The sequence below is a fragment of the Protopterus annectens genome, chromosome 3.part1 (genome assembly GCF_019279795.1).
Source record: "Protopterus annectens isolate FY-2018-M chromosome 3.part1, PAN1.0, whole genome shotgun sequence".
In the NCBI taxonomy this organism is placed as follows: domain Eukaryota; kingdom Metazoa; phylum Chordata; order Ceratodontiformes; family Protopteridae; genus Protopterus; species Protopterus annectens.
In genome coordinates, this window is record NC_056732.1 from 881295135 (window position 1) to 881314254 (window position 19120).

Here is a 19120-nt window from a genome sequence, read left to right on the forward strand (position 1 = left end):
ACCACAGGAAAATAACTGGTAAGCATTAAATGAAATACTTATCTAAAGGATGCATATGTGTGGCTGGATTTTAGAATTATTGAAAAAATTATTATCAGACAGTGTGTTACAACATATAGATGAAGAAGGGACAATAATATATGTACACAGCATTGATTAATTTCATTGTATGTTATGTTTGTAAAAGTCAAGTTATCCTAAAGGATGATATTCAAGTTGCAAATGGATGCAATGAAAAATAATGTGGTTTTGTAGGCATAGTGGGATGTTTACTTAGTAATCAACATATTTTAATAGTTAGGTTTTGGTATATCACAGATTAAATATTCCTGCAGAAATGTGTCTCATAAAGTAATCCAGATATGTGGACTGTGTTTTATCTCCCTGCTTTGCTCATAATTTTAAACTTGATGGATAAATTATGAGAATCTGAAATACTGTTGTCAGTTTTCATTGGGGAAGATGTGCATCTCAGCCAGTTGCATAATGCATTACCCCTTTATGTATGTCCAACACTGTGAACAGAAGAGGAGGTTATGATAAGCAAAATGACAAACATTATTTATAGTAACAAAAAAACCCATACATTGTTTTTTCCTTCTACATTGCACATGTAAACATCAAAGCAAGACATTTGTTTTCTTTTGTCAATGTTTCTCTGCATCAGCATTTGGTATATTACAGATTCTTTGCTTCTTTGTAGCTCCATGGACATAGAAAAGGGGCAACGGGTTAGTTTTTTGTTTTCTTTTTTTCACCTGCTCCCTTTTCTTCAAACATATGAAGTCTCTGTTTATAACTATAAAAGCATGGGGACTTGCCTTCACATCAAGGGGACATGAATCTTGTCTACCTGCAAAAATATATTTTCATGTTTTATTATACTAATCAGCAAAAACAAAATGAAAACTCCAGCAAAGCTAGAACTTCCACTGAGTGACATCCCAAACCTCTTGATGAGTTTTCATTTTGTTTTTACTGATTGGCTTTTCAGTGACCTTCTCACTTATTGTTTTAGTTTGTTATTTGGGATATTTCTGCAGTGACCCTAGTGATAATGGACATCAGTTGGCTATAACAGCCCTGTGTTTCTAATGCTTAGTCAAACACTCTACTTGGGCTGTGCTGATGAGGTCATAACAAGGCTGAAATATGCATATCCACAGCTAGTGGGGTTTGGCTGTATTGGCCTGAAATTGTCCATTAAAACGACGAAACTAATCATGGGCATTCAGTATCGCCAATTAGCTGAAACTCCTGATGTTCATAAGGATCATTTGCATATATCCCCATGTGACTCTGATGCAAGAGGTTTGGGAGGTCACTCAATGGATGTTCTAGCTTTGCTGGAGTTTTCATTTTGTTTTTACTGATTGGTTTTTCAGTGACCTTCTCACTTATTTTTTTATGTTTTATTATACTGGGAACGTCTCAGCTTTGAGCTTGCATTCTGACAAGGGTTAAGACACTTTTGTATGATATAACCAAACACAAAATTATTCCTAGCAGAGTCTATTGTAACCCACCATTAATTTTGTATCGTTCACCATTTTCTGTATGTATGTGTATTTCATTCATATTCTACCCTGAAAATGTACCTCATTATTTTTAATCTGCATCCCCTCCATGAATGCCCAAAGTCTGTAGTCTCTCTTCAAAGGCTTCATCCAGATAACTGGCTTTTTTGCAAGCTACCTTAAAAATACAAGGCAGAGGTGTCACTAAGGATAGCATGGAAGTAACTAACCTAGCAGACATTGAGCCTCTCAGATGCTGTGGTTTCCCTCCACCTGCTTCTAAATGGATGAGAGAGCTGATAATGCACTCAGACATCTTATGCCATCCGTCTAGCACTTGGAATGTTTCTTGAAACATTATCATCAGTGGAGTATTTGGGAACAAAAGCACCATTCCAGTAGGCTGAATATAGTTGGCAGGGAAATCAGTGACAGAGACAATGTCAATAAACAGGGAGCAGTAAGGGAATTGGAATATGATTGTACAGTTAGCTGAAATATTGTATTGCATTTGAAGAAAAGTAGAGATGATAAATTCTGAATCCAGACATGAAGAGTTGACTATGGAACAGAATAAAGAAGTTGAAAAACTTTTTATGTAACGAAATTCACTGCCTTTTCTGACAAACTAGTGTCATTGTTCAGAAAATACTGGTATTTAGTTAGTGATGATGAATCCATTGGTCATTTATTCCCTAAACATATCACGTTCTCATATAAAAGAGGGAGAAATCTTAAGGAATTGTTAAACAATAATTTAATTGAAAGGAAAGAGAATATCATGATTTCAAAGTTGGGCAAATACCCCTGTGGTTTTTGCAATATTTGTGATAAGGTTATGAACCCGAGTGTTATCAATGATGTAAATTTTACTCCCAAACACCATTTCAATTGTAAATCAACAGGGGTGGTTTATATTTTGGGATGTTTATGTAAAAATATGTGGCATCTAGGACAAACAAAAAGGATGGTAAGGGTACGGATTTTGGAGCATTTAAAAGATATAAGGAACCAAAATCTGGTTAGCCCTGTTGCTAAGCACTTTCAAGAGAAACATGGTGGGTCTTCTAATAGTTTAACATTTAGTGTCTTGAGAAAGCCCTTCCTTCAGAGGGGAGATGATGTTGTAGGAAAACTACTGGAACTTGAGACTAGAATGATCTTTAAGTTCCATACTTTAAAGCCTAATGGCATGAATCAAGAATTGGGTATTTAATGAATTATTTATGTTTCAGTACACGTTCACTCATTTATTTATTTATTTACATATTTACATTTATATCATAGAAATTCATAATTAGTTTATGGTCACTTTAAAAGTCTTTTTACTGTTAAATTGATTAATTAGGAGATTAACTTGTTAATTGTTAAAATGAGAAAGTATATAAATGTGATGATTGCATTGAATTAATTGTGATCCTTGAAGGCGAATTGCCGAGGTACCAGATCATTGAATTAAAGGAAAGCAAGTTACTGGTGAAGTACTGGCTGGTCGTGTGTTTTCTTTTATATTTATTTGAATCTGTGAGGTGTTTTTGCATCTTATGCCATCCGTCTAGCACTTGGAATGCTTCTTGAAACATTATCATCAGTGGAGTATTTGGGAACTAAAGCACCATTCCAGTAGGCTGAATATAGCTGGCAGGGAAATCAGTGACAGAGACAATGTCAATAAACAGGGAGCAGTAAGGGAATCAGAATATGATTGTACAGTTAGCTGAAATATTGTATTGCAATTTTTTATTGTATTGGCAATGTCTTCATAAAATGTACTATGCAAAAAATATATATGTTATCCTCCTTTGTACAGCTTCAGTCCTAAGCAGTAGATCATTAATCTAAAAAAGTATTGTTGGAAATTATATTATTTTTGTACTGTTGCCTGTCAATCACACACTGGGTTGTACTGCATTTATTCTAGAGTTTAAATCTCCTTTCTGATGAGTTGCATGACATGAAAATGTAAGGAAATTTAGAGCATAAAACACATCACCACAAGTGGCATCTGATAGCTTTAAAGAAAGGTAGGTGGTAACTGAATAAATCAGGTGAATTGGTGAACCTAGCATTAATGGTAGGAAGTTATATTAATGCAGATCAGTGACTGTTTAATAGTCTGTGGTACAACGAATTAGGAAAAGATGGAGGAGATGAGTTTGCACGTGTGTGTCTTGAATAATTCATGGTCTGAGGCCAGCCTGTAGTTTCTGTTTAAATATTACAGATAGATATACATGGCAAGGTAGGTCATCATTCTCTTCTGAGAAAAGGAAGTACCCAAAGCAGAATATGTAAGGACCATGTTTAATGTGCAATCTAGAGAAGTAGCTTCAAAGGATGACTCTCTCAGGTTTTATAGTTATAGAGAAACTCACACATTCAACACAGCTTTGAGTCTACATCCCAAATGCTATATATAGCTAGACATAGACTCTTCACTATCTTTTGAGAATGGGAATTATTTAATACAGAATATGTGGATGTTGTTTTGTTGCATACATAAGGAAGTGTTCTGACAATCTAAGACTATAAGAGTCAGATAAATTCACACTTCAACCATAAGAGAAGAGGTGTATGAATTTTACACCAAAAATCATCGAGAAGACCAGAAATAATTGACTCATACACTTTCGTAGATACCTACTGGATACCAGGTATTGGGACAAAAACTGTGAAAAAACATTTAGACACCATAACATTAAGGTCTAAAGGTGAATTACTGTTAGCTGGTGATTTTAATTTCATTTTGTCCGCCACTGATACTATAAGCTCTAAGCCCTTCAAGATGTCCCCTATTGCCAAGCACTTGAACAATTATATAAAAGACAGAAACCTAATTGACATTGATTGTATAACAATATTGTCTTCCCTGAAACAGTCTCACTATTTGTACAGATATGGCACACAGACTAACATAGACAAAGTCTTAGTAACCAGTTCCTTACTGTGCAAAATAAATAGTATAGTGCTGACATCGTGCCATATGTCTGACCACAATGCTATCACCTTCAATGTAACACTTAACACTGACCCTTTAAACTTCTGCCAAAGACTACTTGCTTATTTAGTAACAGTACAATGATTTAAAGAATGGCTTCTAAATGAAATAAAGCTTTACCTGTATGTCAATAACAATGGAAATATTTCAGAAATAATCCTATGGGACACTCTAAAGTTAGTTTTACATGATAAAGTCAAAAGTTGGTATAGAAATAAAATGAAAGAATAGGATAAAAAACTAACAGACATACAAAAAGAAATCAACAAACTAAACCTAAAACTTACAATAAATGACAAATCTGCATTAACTTCACATACATAAGCAAATTGAACAATAAATAACAGGATATCATGCAGCATAAAATATTAATAAATCTAGAAAAAAAATCTGATTACAAGCTTACTTAAATAACCCCAATAGTCTACACAGGATTTCAATTAGATCCAAACAATTAAATGAAAGGAATCATATAAAATAAATTATATTCACTAGAAATATCCAGACTATTACCAGACTTAAAAAACATCTTATTATGTTTTTTTTAAAAACAGTATGAGAATATTAACAACAATAATATATCTACAAGCAATAAAAAGTACAGATGGCTTTCTTGCAAACAATATTCAGAAGAAGTTATATAAGCATAACATTAATAACATAGATTATGTCTATCTTAGCAGACAAATTAAATAATATTCTTCCAGAATTAATTCATGAAGACCAAACTGGTTTTATCAAAAACAGAAAGGTACAAGACAATGTTATTAGATTACTTTCCTTAATAGACTTAGAAAATAAAAAAAACGAGCTCTCTATGTTAAGCCTTGACATAGATAAAGCCTTCGACTCACTAAGTTGGCCTTATCTATTTAATGCTCTGCAAAAATACAATTTCTCCTCAAACTCTATTGGAGCACTTAAAAAAATATATGAAAAGTCCATATCCCATGTAAAGATTGGATTTTGTTTATCTAGCCCATTTGAAATATTAAGAGGTACTAAACATGGGTGCCCCCTTTCCCCATTACTCTTTGCCCTGGCTATAGACCCTCTTGAAAATTGTGTTAGGAACAATGACAGTGTTAAAGGATATAAAATATCAGACAAATTATCCCCCAAGGTACAACTGTTTGCCGATGATCTACTAATAACTTCCAGTGATATTGAAAATGCAGTACATCACCTTTTACATACTCTAGATCCCTTTGCAAACATCTCTGGTCTAAAATTCAATTACAACAAGATTCAGACACTTCTAATAAATAAAAATGTTACTAAGAAACTCAGATCAAATAAAGATATAAACTGGGAGGGTACACATATTAAATATTTAGGTGTCCTTCTTGAATCTTATTATAAAATATTACTCACATCCAACTACCAGCAACTTATAAACTCAATTACAAGTTTAATTGATGGTTGAAAGAGACTGTTCTTTACATTTGAGGGCAGACTAACTCTAATTAAAATGATATTGTTGCCCAAGATTTTATTTATTAGCAAAACTTTAATAATTCCCCCATCTATCGATATTAAAAAGAAAATAAATAATATACTACTTAGCCTCCTTTGGTTTCCCCCCACAAAACAAGAATTTCTCTTCTTTGGCACACCTTAAGCTGGGATGAAGGAGTTATAGGGTTTCTGATTATTGATTTTTATTTAAATTCTGCATTTATTAATATAGTGTTGCTTTGGAATAATACTTATTACACATCATATTGGAAATGAATTCATGAAAGTTTACTTCTTAGTAATAATAAGATACTGCTTGAACCATACATTCAAATGCATAGAAGCTACTTTATCTTCTTCTTCTTTCGGCTGCTCCCATTAGGGGTCGCCACAGCAGATCAATGTTTCCATTTCTTCCTGTCTTCCGCATCTTGCTCTGTCACATCAACCACCTGCATGTCCTCTCTCACCATATCCATAAACCTTATCTTAGGCCTTCCTCTTTTCCTGTTACCTGGCAGCTTCATCCTTATCATCTTTTTCCCAGTATACTCTGCATCCCTCCTCAGCACATGGCAAATCCAATGTAATCTTGCCTCTCTGGCTTTGTCTCCAAACCTTCCAACCTGGGTTGACTCTCTAATATACTTATTCCTAATCCTGTCCACCCTTGTCGCACCCAGTGCAAATCTTAACATCTTTAACTCTGCCACGTCCAGCTCTGACTCCCGCCTTTTCATCAATGCCTCCAAACCATATAACATAGCTGGTCTCACTACCCTCTTGTAGACCTTCCCTTTCACTCTTACTGGTACTCGTCTGTCACAAATCTCTCCTGACACTCTTCTCCACTCACTCCAACCTGCCTCTACTCTCTTCTTCACCTCTCTTCCACAATAACCAATACTCTAAACTGTTGATCCCAAGTATTTAAACTCATCCACCTTTGCCACCTCTACTCCTTGCATCCTCACCATTGGTCTATCCTCCCTCTCATTCAGACACATATATTCTGTCTTAGTCCTGCTGACTTTCATTCCTCTTCTCTCTAGAGCATATCTCCATCACTCCAGGGTCTTCTCCACCTGTTCCCTACTCTCACTACAGATCACAATGTCATCTGCAAGCATCATAGTTCACATGAACTCCTGTCTGATCTCGTCTGGCAACCTGTCCACCACCTTAAACATATCTGTCACTTCCACCGCAGACCTCATCACTGTCACACTACCCTCGTACATATCTTGTACCACTCTTACATACTTCTCTGACACTCATGACTTCCTCATACAATATCACAACTCCTCTCTAGGCACCCTGTCATATGCTTTCTCTAAGTCCACAAAGACACAATGCAACTCCTTCTGACCTTCTCTGTACTTCTCCATCAACACTCTCAGAGCAAACATTGCATCTGTAGTGATCTTTCATGGCAAGAAACCATACTGCTGATCACTAATCATCACCTCCCTTCTTAACCTTGCTTCCACTACTCTTTCCATAACTTCATGTTGTGACTGATCAGTTTAATCCCTCTGTAGTTACTACAGCTCTGCACTTCACCCTTATTTTTAAAAATCGATACCAAAACACTTTTTCTTCATTCCTCAGGTATCCTCTCACTTTTCAAGATTTCATTAAACAATCTAGTTAAAACTCCACTGCCATTTCAGCTAAACACCTCCATGCTTCCACAGGTATGTAATCTGGACCAACAGCCTTTCCATTCTTCATCCTCTTCATAGCTACCCTTACTTCCTCCTTGCTAATCCATTGCACTTCATGATTCACTATCCCCACATCATCCAACCTTCTCTCTCTCTGTCTCATTCTCTTCATTCATCAGCCCCTCAAAGTACTCTTTCCATTTGCTCAACAAACTCTCCTCACTTTGTGTACATTTCCCTCATTATCCTTTAGAAGCTTCTTTATATGTATCTTAAAAATACACATCCAAAGTGAAAGGTCAAAACTTGTTCTTACACGTCTTACAAGCCAAATATTGCTGCTATTTAAAAATCGTATTTTCTCTAATCGGTTAATTATGAATGTATTAATAATTATTTTTCCTACTGCTTTTACAAATGAGCATTTTATATTTTTTGATACTCAAAAAATGTTAGAATTTAAGAAGGGTGACATATTATATTGTAATCAGTTTCTCTCAGCTAATAAAATAAGTTCTGCAGATTATTTGATTGGCAGATATTGTTTGCAAAATTGCAACTGGCTGGACATCCAAATTGGTAAAGATTTTATACATGCTAAGCTCATACCCTCACTAGAGGCATATAACAAGAGTACCTTAAAAATCTTAGATTTTTATCTCAACGGTTATTATTAGCTCACCCAAGAATACTTCATACACATCTGTCATTTATAAAATCCTCAAAAATTATTTCAGCAAAACAGATATTTCTTTTTGGAATTATTCAAGTGAAGTTAATAAACAAGTATTCTCAGCGAAAGATAAAAAAAACTTTGTTTACAGTAAGTGAAGGAATCCACATCTTTCTTCTTCTGGCATGTATACACGGAAAGTCTTATACAGATGCTTTTTCACACCACACAGACTATCAATAATGTACAGGAAAGATGCAATGAAATACTGGAGATATGGACACCCCAATTCTGACTGGATACTTTTGGTTATTAATTGTAAAATAATTTCCCCATTTTGGTTAGAGTTTTGATATCTTTGTAAAACGTTATGGACTGATAACTGCATAATCTCTGACTCCTTTATCCTTTTTAATGTTCTTGTTCCTGAATCATTCCTAAAAATCAAATATTTTACTGTGGTCAATCCTCTTTATAGCAAGGGAAATTGTTACTAAAAATTGGAAATCCCAATCTATACCCTTCTTTAAAATGTATTTTTTTCATCTGGCAAAGTATATTTGCAGAAATTAGATTGCTACTATAAAAGCAAGGACTAATAACCCAAGTCATTTAATTGCTTGGATGAAATTGTCTAATCCTTTCGAAAATATTAAGTGGTTTCCTATGTATATCATTTTTCTTAATTGTTATAGACATTGTATATAGTTTACTTGTTATTTTCTTATTACAGTGTTATGTTATTGTGTTATAAAATGAATAAAAACATTTTTTTGAGAAAAAAAAAAGAAATTCATGGTTTCAAATCAGCCAGCAGTCTATACACAAACTGGTAACCAATATTATATATACCCATATATTAATAAGGATCACTTTTATGTGATTCTGCTTGTTTTATATATACACACACACACACACACACACACACACACACGCACACACACACACACACACACACACACACACACACACACACACACACACACACACACACACACACGTCCTGCCAAGCCAGATCAATGACTGTTTAACTGTAATCAAATAACAGCATTGATCAGTCAGTCAGTGTCATCCTTAGACTATCTCGTTGGCAACCAACTACAGCTAATTTATTGACTGTGTACACCTCAGATGTCTGATTCTGACCAATAATCAAATTAATAAATACATAAGTGATATAAAAATAATATATTTCTGGTTGTTACTATCAAAGACACATTCAGTGTAGCCCAAAGTAAATTCCTGTAGAGACACACACACACACACACACACACACACACACACACACACACACACACACACACACACACACAAACACACACACAGACAAACATACTAACATATACACAAAACCTACAGACTTCGCAAACTAGAGCTGATGGCAATAAAAGCTGAGCAGAATTTGTTGCATGGCACATTACTATTGATTTAAAAATGTATTTAGTTTAAAAAGTGCCTTGCTCTACCCAGGCTATTTGATAAGTGTCAGTATAGCTTTCTTGTACATGGTTTTAAGGCTGTCTCAGGCACCAGTTCCTTGATGCAGCCTGGGCCAATATAAAATTATTGCAATTGCTATTACACCATCATGTAAGTTACATGCACTGATTTATCACTTATCTTGTGGATATTATGCTGTAGTGTTGTGCAAGGTCAGTCTAACTTGGAATCAAATGTGCATTTTTGAGTTCAGAGCAAAGCAATGGGTATCATCGCGCAAGTTTAGAAGCTTTAGAACATTCTTGTAAAGAAGACATATTTGATGTTGCTTCATCTGTATTGATCAATGTTTTCTGCTAGGTTAAGAGCTTCTGTTCCACATGTTTCTACCAGCAAATGGATTTATTTTCCATGTGAAGAAATAATCCTAGCATATACAGAAGTAGCCAAAATGATTGTTGTATTATTATTTTTCCATCAAACTAAAGCTGATAATCTTACAGCATTAAAAAAGATCTTTGTGCCTGGAGAATTGTTCTATTATATGTAGATGAGTGTGTCCTAAGGCAAAATCAAGTAATACATGCTCATCAAAATAGCAGATATAGAGAAATAAATTGAAAAAAAAGTGGTTAACTGTGAGTATTTTAGCCAAGAAAATGTTAATCAAGAGGAAAAGTGGCCAGTGTAAAAACACTGTGGTCACTTTTTCATGTTAGTACTCTTGGTGCACATAAGTTCAGCAATAGAATTGGTGTGCGGTGTGTGCTAGTATGTGTATGTGCATACACATGTGTATGCATGACAGTACTGGCATGAATGAGGTGGCATGAAAGTATGCGCATATGTGTGTGTGTGTGTGTGTGTGTGTGTGTGTGTGTGTGTGTGTGTGTGTGTGTGTGTGTGTGTGTGTGTGTGTGTGTGTAGGTGTGTGTGTGTGCATTTATGCAAGTCTGTGTGCCTGCCTGGGTGGTTGTACTGGGGAGGTTATGTAGTGAATCATAAATATGGTTGTTAACACTGGGGTTGGAGTGTGCCTATGGGTGAATAGGTTATTGGGTTATTGCTTCCTTGAGTGCAAATGAGTGTGGGTTGGCTTGTTTTTGGATGTGTGTGTATGTGTGTGTCTGTCTGTATGTGTGTGTCTGGAAGAGTGTGTGCATGGATGTGTGTGTGTGTGTGTGTGTGTGTGTGTGTGTGTGTGTGTGTGTGTGTGTGTACGAATGTACCTTTTCTTATGGGATGCATGGCCTGCTAGGAAGAATACTAGTGCTTTTCATGTGTAACCCTGCAGTATTCGATTCAGAGACATGGTATTATGGAGATAATAAGGTCTTCCTCAATGAGGCTGTGCCAATGTCTGCATTGCATTTTCTCACCATCTAGCTAATGACCAACCCAAATTGCGCAGTTAAGGAGAATGGTAAGGTGCTTAGTGAATCCTAGCCTGGTTAGATTGTGTGAGATTCAAAGCAGAAATGCAGCTGGAAGAAATGTTTTAAAGGTAAAAATATCCTGGGCGGATGGGTAGTATTAAGTAACACTATATGCAATGTAATAAAGATTTCAATTGAGTGAAGAAATACATATATGTTTACGTAAAATAAGAGGCTGATGGCTGCAAAGTGCAATAAACTGCTACTTATGTAGAGCATGACTCTCAGTAAGTAAAATATGCAGGTTTATCATTTAAGTCTCTGACTAAACATCCAACAAAAGTAGTGTAGCAGGAAAATAATTGAAAGTAGGCTTTCTAAAACAATAATATACAATATGGATTTTTTGTTATAAAAATGTCAGTGGGTAGCAGAACAAAGCACTACTGTGTTAGCCATGGATGAATACGGATACATTTGAATGCTGATATGTATGCAGATAAACTTGATTTACTCTAAATACCATCATCTTAACTATGAAGTCAAGACAATTTATAATGAGATTACTGGACATTCAGAAAGCAGTCTTTGATACAATGGAAGAGGGCTTCAGAAAATCTTAAAAGAATCAGCCTTGACATTGATTTGGGAGACAGATGAGATAATAACAAAACTGCCAACATATGGGGTCATGCACAACAGAATTCCATTGGCATTTTCAAAATCATGAAACTTCTGTCAGTTTCATCTATAATTTTTATTTCTAAATGTTAAGAAAAAAGCATCTGTTAAAATTAATAACTGTGCCTAAGTCTTATGCCACAACTTCTGTACCTGTATGAAAGCTGAAGGCACTGGTCAGACTGTAATTCTTCTAGAATAAACTTACAATGTAAAATCTGTGAGAGGTCTGAAGTGCTACACATAGAAAACACTTTCAGGATGGAACAGATTAGTTGTTCATTGAATTTACTCAATTCCTTAATCATCACTATAAAAAAAAAAAACATCCAGTATGTTCAAGAAAGCACCTGTTATAAGGGACTAAAGGGTTTGGCAAACAGTTAGAGTAGATATCCAATGGACTCAAAAGCAAGATAAAGCACTAGAGGAAAACAAAATGAGAACTGCAAAATCAAACTGCATAATTATCATTAAAGAACAGAAACAGAAATAATAGCCCCAAAGTTATTGCTTCCTAAGGTTAGAGAAGGTAAGTCCTTTGTAAATTTTCTCAAAAGTGAACACCCCCGAATCCCCACTATTAGTATAAAAGTGTTGAAAATGTATAGCGGCAATTTAATGATTTCAGAGCTAACATGGCTTATTAATGTGATAAGGGGTCTGCACATGATTTTGCTACTCAAAGGAGAGGCATAGAGAGATAGTAGGGAGGACAATTGGTGATGGGGAGAATTTAAAAACAAACTGGGTAGGGATGTAAAACAAAAGGAAGGTGAACATTGTAATGAAATATATGATGGGGGGACAGTTCCTTTACAGACTGTATAGGACAGCACCCAGTCAGAGATCAGTATCTTGCTTGTCTGGCCTTTTCACTGGACACAGTCACTTTTGGCATATTGGGCAATATCAGGCAGTGATGAAACTCTGGCAGTCACACAAGAAAATTCTCTAGGCATCCAGTGCAGAATTTAAGCTGCCAGCTCAACACTGCTGTCATCATGTCCTCCACCTCCTGATATATAACACGTCATGACATTGTGACAGCATCCCATGGGGGTACTACAACAACTCCCTGGGTGGCAGACCACTGGAGAATACTATAGAACCCTTCAGTTTTCCCCTCACTGGATGACTTTTATCACCCTTTTGAAAGGTAGACCAGAAGGCAGCTGGTGACCCTGCAGGAGGTGGTCAGGTCAGGTTAGGTGAGAGGCCACACTGTCACACTACAGTCAAAGTTGTGACTAACACTGCAGAAAATAGAAGCATAAATAGAGAGAAATAAAACAGAAAAATCAAATAACTATAAGAGAACGATATCAAGAAAGTGAGAGAGACACACACAACAGAAAACAAAAAAAACACATTAGAAGGTATGTGTAAGATTATCAGGCAGAAAAGTATCTGTATTAGTAAAATGCTGTTAGGCATGCAGTGCCAATATTTTGGATATTCTGCCTGGAAGACTAAAGGGTAAGAAGGAATTTCATGCAGTTAATCACAAAGTATTGGAGGATATGGATGTTGGCCAGTTTCCTGTATAAACTTGGTAGTACAATACAGTTGATTGTACATTATACAACGACCCCCCATTGATATTCCAAAACGTGCACGCTGATTGGTCAGCATGCACGTTGTAAATCAGAGTTATAGTAATGGAAAAAGGACCGGTCGTCCGGACTTTTTCCATTTGTATAACTCTTTTTTTTTACAGCAATGGAGAATGCAACATCTCCGTTGCGTTTTACACACTGTCTCGCTATGTTAAATGAGTTTAACATAGCGAGACAGCTTTAAAAAAAGTAACAGAGATCTTCCTATCTCCGTTGCTTTTTTTAAAGGTGCCTCGCTATGTTAAATGGGTTTAACATAGCGAGACAGCTTTAAAAAAGCAACAGAGATTCTCCGTTGCTTTTTTTAAAGCTGTCTCACTATGTTAAACTCCTTTAACGTAGTGAGACAGTGTGTAAAAAGCAACGGAGATCATGCTTTCTCTATTGCATTTTTCAAAACTGTCTCGCTGTGTTAAATGGGTTTAACATAGTGAGACAGCTTTAAAAAAAAGCAACAGAGATTCTCTGCTGCTTTTTTTAAAGCTGTCTCGCTATGTTAAACTCCTTTAACATAGCGAGACAGTTTGTAAAAAGCAACGGATGTCTTGCTTTCTCCATTGTTTCCACCCACAGCTCTGATGTACTGCGTAAGCATATGCATGTGCAGTACATCAGAACTGCAGCAGAATACCAGACAGCTGCGGAAGGGCAGTAAGGAGGCACTATACAATGCCATTATTTAAGAAAAGTAATTTTTTTTTTTCTTAAACAATATCATTGTATAATAGCAATAACCCACTTCTGGGTGTGGGTAATGCTGGATTTACCCACGGTTGTCTTTGTTTGGCCACTCGGGCTTCGCCCTCATGACCAAACCACACCAACCATGGGTAAATCCAGCATTACTCACACCCAGGCGTGGGTTATTGCTATAACATGGGACAGCAGAAATCATGAAAGGTGGTGCAGATTGCCCTCACTGCAATGTTTTATGGCATGGAAACATGAAAGGACATGATGGACATGGTCTGCTCTACAGATGCAGCAAGGAACCAAGTGGAACATACCGTGGAGTACAACAACATCAGTAAATATAGGTTCATAGGTTCATGGGTAGGTACTAGGCTATTGGCCCAAGTGCCTATATAATCCTAGCCAAAAAGGTACCTAGTGGCCTACACATGGACAGTAGACAGCAGTTAGTAGCCCAGTAGTATTTTATATGCTAGGCAGTTGTACAAGACAGACAAGGTAAAAACATGCCAGTCCCCTTGTATGCCATGTATAAGTGTCATAGACATAGGTCCTGCATGGCACAGTGCTTGTAGTATGGTGATCTAACAAGTAATGGCATGGATATAGCAGAACATATAGCAATGTAGGAGGACACATACACAGGTGTGTGGTAGAGCACAACACATGGCATACTGGAAGGACAAGCCATGGCAGCTGTATGATCCTTATCCTGATATTTTTGGCACCTCAGACAGGTTATGTGAGTGAGACAATATAGTAACCTATGTGTACTGTGTAGGTGCATAAAGTGCTATGAAATCCTGCTGGAAGTGGATGTTAGTTGTACCCACAATATTGTATTATAAAAAGTAGTTGCTATGATGTCTATATGCTGGCATACCATTGCTGGTACATCCCCCTGTACCTGTAGAGGCAGTGAAAGAGGAGCCTGGTTTCCATGATCTGCATAGGAGCTGAAAAGCATGAAATAAATTGTAAATGTACATGAAGTATATGTTCTGTAATTAGCCTGGAAGTTATTTATTAAACTACATATACCTGTAACATATATTAACTGTAGAACTCAGGAGTACCTTCTCTAATCTATTCTTCCCATTGATGACAAAAGTCAAGGTAGTATTTTTAGATCAATGTAGTGGTGCCTGCTTTGCTAACTTGAATGTGAGATGCCAGCTACAACCGTCACTGCTCTGGAGAGGCAGTGCCAGGGATTCATCTAATATTATGGACCCTTATAAGAGGTTCCTAGAAAGTGCTGCTGGTGATCTCCATATATTAAGTATAGAAATATTCTGAACTATTGAGACCACCTGGATGTTCTGCAGCACTCGTTGCCATCACAAGCATAGCTCTCAACTGTCCCTGATTTTCAGGGATGTCCCTGATTTGACTCAAATTTTAGTCATGTCCCTTTTAATCCCTCCTAAAACTTCGTGACCTTTGGAGAAAAGGTAGTCAATTATACTTAATAAATAATCACAATAATTGAAGTTATACCCTTCTTTTACTTCAGAAATGAGTACTAATTCACATTTTCTTGTTCTGACAGTGTCTCATGTTAATAGTACTAATATTTTAAAAGTGTCCCTAATTGTCCCTGATTACTTCTGGATTTGTCCCTGATTGGTTGAAAGCTATGATCACATGCATGGCCACTTCACAGGTCATAGTCTATAGGAATATGGCAGCACATTTACATTGATGTATACTGCAGGCATCCTGTACTGAGAAACACCAGGCAGTGACAAGGCAGAAGAACAGGTTGCAATGCCACAATATAGTTATGCATAAATAAATGTCATAGCAAATTGTTGTTTGGATGTGAATAGCATAATGATATGATTGTGTGCAGCCCTTTTATTCCAGTATTGCCTTTTAGCATCTGTAAGAGCTGTGACATATGTTTAATTTATCCGCATGCCTGTTGGAATCAGTTACGCACTCAAACATACTCAATGCACTTTGCAGACATTCATGTGGGTGCACAATTATGTATAAGCTTCACAGTGCAGCCTTGGTGTGGTGTGCATTGTGCAAAGGTAAGATTCCGAGACATTTGCCAGTATTTGTATCCAAAGCCACCCTTAGGCCAAGTAGTCCTATTTGGCCCAATAGGGTGCATCTCCTACATGGGATCCTACACCAGGCTATAACAAGATCATTATGCCTTATGCAACCTACAGGATTTGCCTAGGAGACATTATAGCAAAGTATATGGCTTTTTCCAACTTGCAGTCTTGATTCTGCTGCATTTACTGACTAGACTACCATTATTAGTATGGCAGTATTACACCACTGCTATAGTGTTTGTTTGCTGCTCATGATGTCATCGAAGTCACTTGCTGCTGCTGATTGCTCAACGTGATTTTCAACTCAAAACTGAGCTTAGATAAACCATCTGTTTTGGGCATCATTCCAGTTACTGCTGCAGAAGATTAGACCAGGTTTAATTTGAATACAGAGAGTGATATTTCTTCTCTTCTTGCTATAGGATTTGTGACTGTTTCCTAATGAATGTCATTATTAAGAAATATCTGTAGAGTAGTCAGTATTATCTACAGCCAGTATAAAAATAAATACAAGTAAGCACAAGAAAAAAAAAATGAACAGATATAATGATGTGCTGCTACGTCTGAACCCCAAGACTTGTTAAAGAATGTTACCAATTCAATTGTACAGTAGATAACTATTTGCTGCAGTTTCAAAAAGGAACAAAATAATCATAGAGAAGTGTAGCATGAGGTGTATGTCCTCAGTGGGAGGAAGCAAAGGTATACAGAGAAATGATTTCACATGAATTAAAGAGGAAAACAGCAATGGAACCAGTTTGACTCATAAAAGTACTGCAAGGATACCAGACTTTCAGAGCAACTCACAAAATGGTGATTGATGGAGAACAAGAGGAAACCTGAAGCGAAAAACAGGATAGGCTGGGTTTGATTTGGAAAGAGTTTGAGAGGAAGTGTAATACACAAAAAAATGAACAAATTGTGCTTTTTTTTTACATTCTTCCTACATCCATGTGTATTTCCTTAAGGCATTCTAATTTGCCCTCTCCTACCAAAACATGCTACATAACAATTACTCTAAATATTACACGCATGTAATCTTTACTGTTGATCTTGTGTCCTGTAAGCATTAGTCCACTTATTCAGTAAAGCATATAATGAAATAAATAAAAATAAGCTTTCAGAAAAAGAAGCATGTTGTGTGCACAATAACAACGAGAGACCTGGCATTATCATCACTATTATTATCATTATTATTATTATTATTATTATTATTACTATTATTATTACTAACAATTCAGAGCAGGTGCAGAAGGAGATTGTAATCTCATGAAGAAAAAAGGAAGTAATACCAGATAATAACTGTGCAGCAAGGTTATCAAACATTCATGCTCTATTTGCCCCCCCACCCGTCACCCCATAATCATCAAGCCTATCCTCGCTGACTCACTTGGCCTGCACTTACTAGGTTGCGGTTGAGAATGGGGTGTTAGGTTAGGTTAGGGATCAGCAAGGGGGCCCACCAAAATGGTTCAAATTAGGCCTAACAATGCAAAGTGCAGCCCTGGTTGGCACATTAGCATAACTGCCATGCTAACAACCTCAAGACTCATCACACTATAGAATTTGCTGCCTTCAAACAAAAGTAGGAAAGGAAAGAAGAAATTCTTGCTTAGGATGTGCACATGTATAGTAGCTGATATAAGTGTACATAAACTACTGTCTGAACATGATTGGTTCATTGGTAAATACTAGACTAGCTGTCTTTGTGGGCCATTTTAAATATAGTAAAATTCCATTCCAAAGGTGAGAATCAAGCCTTGTGGCTTGTGACTGCGAGGAAAATACCTTAACCAATATACTAACTCCTAACATTTTAATAGAATACTTGCTTTTCTGCTGGAGTTGTTGGAGTTGTATGGGGGAGTTGTCAACAACTGACTACCGAGTGAGGACAGGGAACACAGGAGAAATCTTTAGTGAACTGTTAAGTGTACTGTAATGGTGCTTTATTCGTGAGAGCTTAAGGTATGTTTGTTAAGGTAATACATTTGGACTTCCTATGGAGGCTAAGACACTTGGGGTTTGACATTTTTGACTAATATTTGTCTCCTTGTTTATTGTGTGAGTGTAAGTATTTGTCAAACTGATTCTTTGTATTATGTGAAGCTATAGTGGGTTTTGAATTTGACAATGTTTTCCATCTTGTTGGGCGGGTTAAAGGAGGCTCACTTTTTAAAATCTGCATCTCCTGTAGTGATTGTAAGGGAAAATGCCTTTTGTCATGAGTGTCTTTGTTGTTATGTGTGGGACTGGCCATGGTTTTCAGAATATTTTCAGTCACTTGTGGTGTTGTGGGGAATAGGTTTTGTAAACATTTCACTCTGTTAGTGATTGTGGGGTTGGAAAGGAAATTTGCAAATGCACTTATCTGATGTTGCTTGTTAGGGGGGAGTCCTTTCCAAAGTGTCATTTTGCTTTTGTTCCATGGTAGTAAAATCCTTTTGGGAAAAATTATATGGAATGAGGTGATGAGGTATAATACTTTTGTGACATGTTCTGTCTTGGAGTGTATACTGATATATATATATATATATATATATATATATATATATATATATATATATGGGTCCCATTCAAAAGACCGAAACGCCGATTCCCCGACGCGGAAATCACCGACGCCAGATGACCGACAGGTACGTATACCGACAGGGTGATTCGCCGACAGTGGAAAGACTGACAAGGGTAATCTGCGATCACGACCCGGTAAGTGTGCGATAGTGACGGAGGTAGGAGTGGTCAGGTAAGTGAGTTAGGGTTAGGGTGCAGGTAGGTGATGTGTACGTTAGTGTCGGAGCTTGGGCTAGGGGTGTGTAAGTGAGTTAGGGTTAGGGTGCAGGTAGCTGATGTGTACGTTAGTGTCGGAGCTTGGGCTAGGGGTGTGTAAGTGAGTTAGGGTTAGGGTGCAGCTAGGTGAGATGTACGT